Raw genomic sequence first — 8,873 nt, 5'->3', positions numbered from 1 at the left:
GCCGGCGGGGGGGGGGGGAGAGCCGGGATGGCGGCGGGGGGTGGGAATCTTTCTTGGAAACCGAAAGGCGGGTCCAGGCAGGACGGCGACGGGGCGCCCCAAGGGCAGTGGCAGTGCGGACACACCCGCTCCGAGAGCGGGAGAACTCGCTCGCTCTTTCTCGCTCTCGCAGCCGGGGCTCTTGAGGGCAGCCGGCCCCACTGCGCGAAGGGGGCGGAGGGGTGGGGACTCGGTCCGCGGCTCCCAGCTCGGTCATCCCAAGAGAAGCAGCTGCGCGCCTTCCTTTGTGGGTGGGCAGTAATTATTCCGACCGAAGCAACCCGGTGTGTGAGGGGATAAAAATAGCTAAGCCAAGTGGACTCTGGTCGCAGCTCTGCGCCCGCCCAGCCTGCCCCGTCGCCCGCCTCAGAAACGAGCCTCCATCGGGGCCTAGTCTCTTCCCCCCTCCCCACCCCAAAGAAGCCTGCCCAGCTCTGGCTCGCGTGGTCCTGGGCAAATCATGGCCTTCCAGCATTTAGCCCCCTCTAGTGAAATGGGGGAAAGAAACCTTGATTGCATAAGGAAGGCCTCTGAAGATCAATACTCTAGGCACATGCTCCAGTGCTGTGTTACACCACCCCACCTGAATCTCCTAGCCGGGAGAGTCGCCAGGGGTTCTGGTGCTTCTCCAGGATTCCACTTCCTTAGGGCCAATGGAGACAGTGGTGTCTTTCGGAGATACAATTTTATTTACACACATATGCAACCTGAGCATATGGAGAATGGAGAGGCTCGCAGCATTGACACCCCAACAGATCTTGCTTCTCCTTTAGGTTTCCAGGGGAGCCCCCCAAGCCCAGCACATATTATGCTAGCAGCTTCTAGCATTCTGGACTCAACTGACTGACACACACACTAGCCTATTGTTCTACATAGCAGCTAGGTGAGGCAGTGGGGGGGAAGACCCTCCCATTCCTTCTGTGGTGCAGAACAACTTTGGTTATGCTAAATTGTGGTACTAAAGCCATCCAAAGCCATTGCCTTGACAAAGGAACTAGTTTGGCAATCTTGCTCTTAAATGTTCTACCCCCACAGATACAGGATCCGGAGAACTGGAAAGGGACCCAGGGTACCATCCAGACTGACACCTTCCAAATGCATAACAGTTACTACACAGGATCAACTCTGTACACACATTACCATTTATTTTGCATCCAGTGCACTCCCATTGCTAGTTTTTGAAGCCACATACACATGTGGTTAACCCAGAGCCGGCTCTGCTCTTAGGCATACTGAGGCAGGTACCTCAGGTGGCAGACGTCCCCAAGGCAGCAGCCCTGTGGGTGCCTTTCCCCCTCCACAGAAGCAGTGTCAGTATCAGCAAGATAGATCATGTGCGATTTTGGCAAGATCTTAAGACTGGATCCAGCAGCAGAGGTGACAAGGTGGGCAGAGAAGTGGCAACAGCAGGGTAAGGCAGCACTTGCCATTTTGCCTCAAGTGCCAAAATAGGATGTGCCACCCCAGTTTAGCCACAATCCATATCGGTCCTGTAGGTTCTTGAGAAGTGCTGTCTATTGCATTTTTCATCAAAGCAGCTTTGCTTCAGCTAGAAAACTTCAGCCACATTCACTTTGCAGGTCAGCCAAGTGTGTACATTTGAGGCATCTGTTGCACATGTGCAAATGTCAGCTTCGTGGAGAAGTGTTGGGGGGGGGGGGAGAAGGGAACTGAACAGGGTAATACGCATTGGGTAAAGACACCCTTTTACCCCTCTCTGATGTGTACAGCAAGGGGCAAATGTGGCTTGAATCACAGCAGGAGGGGAAACACCCTCGCTACGTTTTAAGCCACTAATGCGTATATAGCCTGATTCAGTTGTGCGCACTGCACAGCCTTGGAGAGCTCTCAGCATTTCAGCTTGTAATCCCTCTTATCTATAAAATGAGGGAAACCAAGGTTTACCTTATACGAAAGGCAAGCACAATAAGATTGTAAAGTTAAGAGTTGTTAAACCTCTGGCGGGGGAGCCTTCCTGTGGCTGAATCGGCATGACTTCTGCTAATGGAAGTCTTGCTAATCTGAAGGCATTAACCATTGTGTGGATACAGCTGAGTGGCCATTTCAAGATAGACAAACTATTTCATGCAACGTGTAGCTCACGTATGGCAAAAATGGTCACTAGGTGGGATGGCATTTCAAATGGATTAGACAAGAAGCATAGTCTACTGAAAACCTTTAGTTACGATAAAAATGGAGCCTCCATGTCCAGGAACAGTGTACCCCTGATAATCACTTTTCAGGAACAAGCTCTCTCAGTTTTGCTGCTGTTTGTGAGCATCACAGGAGCATCTGTTTCCCAAGTATTGGAGGCTGTATATGTGAAACAGAACTTTGGCCTGATCCCCTGACCCTGCAAGAGTTATTCACATTCTTCTTTCCTTTCCATATTAAACATGCCATGCAAATACCTTTATGGAAACAATGCACCAACAAGTGTCAGCTTGTCATGCATCCAGCACCAGCAGGAATATTTTCCCTGCTGATATCCCATTTGTTCCCAATTTTTTGCTGTATGGAAACCCAGGAATCCTTAACAAGGTTTTTGGATTGTCATTGTATTTGATTGTGTGTGTGTGTGTGTGTGTGTGTGTGTGTTTCATTTTGAACTACCCAGAGGACACTGTTGATTGGGAGGGATAAATAATCCATAAATAAATAAATAAATAAACAACACAATAATATATACTTACAGCGATGCTGCTAATAAATAACAATTACTTAACAATAGGAAAAGTAGAGGCAGGAGGCCACCCAGGTTTTCCCCAGAACACACTTAAGTTGTGTCTAATGTAGATTAGTACATCTAATGTGTCTAATGTGGGGCTCAGTCGTTACACTGGAAACAGGTTTAATGTAAAATAAAATTAATATATTCTCCATGTGTGCCTGCGTTTTTAATGACTGGGTAAATTGTTGCTGTACATGCTTGAAGACGGGTGGCAACTTGAACAAAATATTGGGGGAAGGCAGGTCCCTGCCCCACACAACTGATCACAAGATGTGGCACACAAACCATTTGAATGGCAATGCCCATCAACTTTTGGCGGGGGGGGGGGGTCGATCCCCTCAAATATTTTAGGGGGGGGGCTGAAGGGACCTTGGCCCCCAGGAGTTGTCTCCTATGCTTGGAGAGGTGTAGAGTGCTGAAATCTTCTGATATGACTTCAGTAGGAAACAGCTAAACAAGAGAGTTTTCATTTATGCCTATTTACAGTGAAATTCTACGTCTATTTAGCATTAAGTTCTGCTGACCTGTGGGGTTTTCTCTCTGATAAGTGGTTATAGATTGTAAGCCTTACAGTGCACTCCCATGCATATTTACTCTGAAATAATTCGCATTGTGTCCCATGGTGCTTGTTCTTAAGTAATGTTGCATAATATTGCAGTCTTAAAAGGCAAACCTGTGCACATTACTTGAGAGTAAGTCCCAATGAATTCAAATAAAAATAAATTCCACTGAATTCAATGGAGCTTATTTATTTATATTAGATTCCATTTATGAATCTCATCCCTTAAAGGTAAAGGTAAAGGGACCCCTGACAATTAGGTCCAGTCGTGTCCGACTCTGGGGTTGCAGCGATCATCTTGCGTTACTGGCCGATACCTCAAAATGATTTCACTGTAAAAACATCAGCAATACAAAGAAAAAATAATTTCATATAGAGAAACAACTCGCTTCTGAGTATGCATGCTTAGGGTTGTGCTGTGTAAGTCACATATAGGTCAACTTAATGGTTAGGCTTTCAGAAGAAAAGGTGAATATGTTTCTCAGCTGAGTTATAGGAGCTTGAAGGTAATTGGAGCCCATTTGCCTTGCTAGCCATTGTGTGTTTGAACAGTTGTCTTCTGCTGTGCTAATTGCACCAGTAATTTATTTTACACGTTACCATTTTTCTGCTTGACTTGAAAATGCAAATATCCTCCAGCTATTCATGTATACATATCACCCACTCTAACAATATGTATAATAACAGAGCCAGCAATGATTTATGAGTACACCTTATTGTATATGTTTGTCAATGCACTTGTGCTTCATTAAATACCCAGCATCAGGGGTTCCCACTACAGGTGACTGGGGAGGGGGATAAAAAGAGTAGCAACAGGAAGAAAGAAATGAACAACAACAATTTTTAAATATAGCAAAATATGGCACTTCAGTTAGAACATTTGACTCCTTGACTAACATGCCCTGCTACAGACATCAGCTGTAAGAATTTGGTGGGAAATACAAATAAAGCTTTGGATAAAGCTGTCCTGTGAAATGTTTATATTCAAATACATAATTCAGGTATGATTTCGGATAATAATGCCCTTCAACGACAGAGTTAAAATGTTTGCTGTGGGATAACCCTGTAAAGAAAAAGAATAAAAACATGTCATAGATTTATTGTGCTAAGAGCAATATGCATGGATCAGAGTACCACTGGGTGTCACTGACAATTGCCCAGGGTGATCAATGACCAGAGCATTCATTTGAGGAATAATGAAAGCAAATGCACAGTAAATTGAAGTCTGGAAATAATGTAATTATAACTAACCATCTCCCAAACCCTTTCCCACTCGGCTAATCCCCTCTTGCTCCCCACCCTCTCCCTCCAACTATCAACTGACAGAATCCCCACACTGCCCAGGCTGTCATCTCCTTCTTTCCTCCTTCCTCTTTCCTCCTGCCTTCCAAACACAAACTCCAAACATTTGTTCAAAACAGTTCTGTATTGTTTGTGAAGGATGCCATGGCAAACATCTAATTACATAGCCAACTCTCTAACTGACAAACAAAATAGCTATTCAGCTTTGGAAAAGCCTCAGATCAGGCTTTGATTACACAAGGATTACTATAGATATATTTTTACACCTTTTCCCTCTTATATGACTGGTGAACAGAAGGAGTCACTGCTGCCTGTAAGGCTGGGGTGCCCCCTCTGGCCGTTGGACCAGATAGCTGGATCAGAAACCACGAAGTCACTGTGCTTTGTAGTGTCGCCCATCAGATCCAGCGAATGATTGGGCAGGAAACCTGCTGCTCTTAGGCACTGAGCCTGACAAACTCCTAGGATGGAGCAGCCCACTGACTATCACCGAGCTCTTATTTGTGAAGCTGAATAGCAGATGGATGCACTGCTTAGAGTCCAGGTGAATCCAAAGAGAGTCTCCTTATGTTATGGCTCTCCATTGTTCAGTCATGTTGGTGGAATGTATGTTGTAATCCATGCTGCTGTGGTATTGGGCATGTACCTATATGAAGCTGCCTAAGACCGGGGCAGAGCATAGGTCATTTTAGCTTGATAATGTCTTCTCTTCTTGGCAACAGTTCTCCAAGGGATTCATACAAGGAACTTTCCCAGCCTGTGAGATATCAGGAACTGAACCTCGGACCCTCAGCTGCTTTACCATCAAGCTACAGGCTCACTCCAAGTAATTCTGAATTCATTAATATAGAATAAAGGAGTATAATCCAGGATATAATGTGGCAGACAGCAATCTTCCAGCAGTGAAACTCTGTAAAGTACCCCTGTCCATAAAGGTGGTGGCAACAAATGCAGGTTTAACCGGTTGCAAGTTTTTGCACAGCCAAAGGTGCATGAATCGGTGCTTTAGTGATGTAGTTGCTGCTGAAAAAAATGGTTTCTATATAGTCTGTCTCCGTACAGCATCTTGCTAATGGTTTGGATTTAAGGCTGCTAGTCCTTCATTTCTATAAGTAGGCCCTATTTCTGCCAGCTTTATTTAGTTCCATCTGTAGCCGGCACCCCATTCCATATTCAAAACATTCAGAGGCCCCTGGAGCAGATTTTCAGGGGAATTGGAAGGGAGAGGTGAGGAAGCCCCATTCTGTGAATATGTTTTGTTCAAGGAAGGAAAGATAGGATCCAAAGTAATCTATGCAAGCAACAAATTGTGGGTTGGAGCATCAGTTCCTTCTTTTTCCCTTCACCATCCTAGAGCAAGAAGGATAAAAGGCAGCCTTGAAATATTCCAATTACTGTATACACAGATGTCCTCTCTTTGACCTAGAAAACCGTACTCTGTCCTGCAGGCATTATATCTTGTAGATTGGATCGCAGACTGGAATGTATGACCTCACTTTGTACATGTAGTATGTAATGCAGATTTACATAGGAGCTTTCCTAACTGTTCAAAAGGCTTCACATATATTATCTCAGTAATACAGCCAGGTAAGGCAGGCAAGTTGTGGAGGCTAGACTAGTGTAATCCCCATATTGTATGTAGATGGTCAGAAGAGTAAAGCTGGGAGACTATAGACCTGAACTTACAGTGAGTGCATAGCTGACCTGAGATTTAAACAAAGCACTTCCAACTTCTAAACACATTTTTTTTCCTAAAAGAGAGAGATAATATGATGGTTATTGTTTTAAAGCATTCAAAAAACCAGGTTATTTTCAGCTTATAGAATCAAACTGTACTGCATGAAGTCAACCTTAAATACTTTTCTCCTACGGAAGAAGGAAGTGCACTTTGTTTTTGTGAGCTGCTTTGCTATCAAGAGCCTTTTGTTCATAATCACACATTCCTGAACCGGTTACTTGAGGTGAATTCTATTATAAGGAAAGAAGCAAAGGACTGTTACAGTTACGGTAAGTAGAAAACGGTAAGTGATGAAAGCATAATAGAAGATTAATATCACAGGAACCAAAAGCAAGCATTTGAAGCCAACTCACTAAGTAACCAAACAGCTTTTTAAAGACTCTAATAAAAAACACCCACAACCAGCTCATATTGATTACAGTACTGTATTTTGAAGGGCCAGTAGTGTTGTTCAGAATCCTTTACAGAACTAACATGGTTAAGGCATGACTCAGGCAAAGTTAAGTATTTGTGAGTCCCAGCACTTTTAGTAGGGAAATTAAGTGTGTGCTTAACCATCTCGCACCCAAAATACCGGTAAGTGAGGGTGTGAAAAAAAAGAAAGAAATATAAATAATTTGGACTTCATTGTACTTAATTTTGAAGGAATCATAACCTTAGGCTAGTATTTTGTATTTTAAAACATGTTCATAAGGGAACTTCCTCTTTGATTCAGTGAACACATTATCACTGCTCACCGTTCATATTTTTCCTGCTTCGAATGTCACCACAACTCTGCTGGTGAGGTTGCATGCACACCATACATATAAAGTACCCCCTTCCCCAAGAATATTGGGTACTGTAGTTTGTCAAGAGTGCAAGGTATTGTAGCTTTTTGAGGGGGTGAACTACAGCTCCCAGGATGCTTTGGAGGAAAAAGTGTGTTTTGAATGTATGAGGTACTACCCACTTATCGACTCTGGACTAATCTACTCCAGTCTGGACTACGCTGTAATTAGGCTCACATATTACAATCCCACTTATGGCTGGCAAACAAAAATCAGTAACACACGAGGTGTAAAATGCCTAGGACCCTCATACCTACAGGACCGTCTCTCCTGGTATGCCCCGCGGAGGACCTTAAGGTCCACAAATAATGAAAAAAACCCTGCCTATATTCAAAATATTTAAATGCAATAGCACAAAACTCAGAATCAAGCAAATAAATTATGCCACTTTCTATTGTCATGACTTAGCAAGGCTGGCGTTTGGGCTAAGTTCAGTTTGTGGAATCTCTCGATGTACAGGACTCGTACCCACAGAGCATACACATGAAGCCTCCTTTGATGGAGACCCAGATGTCACGCCCAGCCCTATTTGCTTCCTTTTCTGAATCTGGGAGAGTGGGCATATCGTGACAAATTGTCAGTACAATCAGCTTTGACAATACTAAGCACTTTGCTTGGGAGGTAGAAGATCAAAGTGCAATATTCGGGACCGGCTCATTTTTAAAACTATATTAAAATGTTTTGTTGGGGAAAAAGCTGCCCAAATGCAGACATGAATGCAAACATTTTATGATGTTTTTGAAACATATTCTCCTTTCTTCCAGGGATGTGCTGAGAGTTTGAAGAATGAAAGGTTCTCTCCTTCCTTCCCCCACTTGTTTTCCAGCCATGCTCATCAGATGGGAGAGCAAAGAAGTTAAAGGAAAAACTGGACAGCAATATCAGGATATCCTGCTCTGTTTATCTAGCAAAGTCAGATTCATGACTCATCAAACTGTTTAATAACCAGACCCTAGTGGGCAGTTTTCTGCTCATTTAAAATTCTCTCTCTCTCTCTCTCTCTCTCTCTCTCTTTCTCTGTGTGTGGGGTGTGTGTGTGTGTGTGTGTGTGTGTGTGTGTTTAATACAACCTTCTGGAACAGAAGCAGGTCATGGAAAGGAGGAGCCAGAAGGAAGCATCTCTTCCAGCTGCAGCCAAGTAGAATGGCTGCTGCCACATGGCAACTGAGGGAGGCAAGGAGGAAGTTGAAGGCCTGCAGCTGGTCTTCTAGCAGAGCAGATAGAGGGCTCTTCTTCCCGTATCGAATATATCTCAAATATAGTTATCTTTATTTCTTGCAGTGTTAGATAACCATAAGAAGCTGTAAGAAATGCTGCAGATTCTACTGCATTTAGGTAAGCTGGTAAGCCTGGAGAATTCACAACAAATTGTGATGATCACTTGTGCCTTGGCTGCTTTAGTTGCTAGTTTTATTAAGCGAGGGGACACAGGTGACGCTGTGGTCTAAACCAGTGAGCCTAGGGCTTGCTGAACAGAAGGTTGGCGGTTTGAATCCCTGCGACGGGGTGAGCTCCATTGCTCGGACCCTGCTCCTGCCAACCTAGCAGTTTGAAAGCACATCAAAGTGAAAAGTAGATAAATAGGTACCGCTCCGGCGGGAAGGTAAACGGCGTTTCCGTGCGCTGCTCTGGTTCACCAGAAGCGGCTTAGTCATGTTGGCCACATGACCCAGAAAA

Source organism: Lacerta agilis, chromosome 7 (genome assembly GCF_009819535.1).
Source record: "Lacerta agilis isolate rLacAgi1 chromosome 7, rLacAgi1.pri, whole genome shotgun sequence".
Taxonomy (NCBI): domain Eukaryota; kingdom Metazoa; phylum Chordata; class Lepidosauria; order Squamata; family Lacertidae; genus Lacerta; species Lacerta agilis.
Note: the sequence above shows the minus strand (reverse complement) of the source record.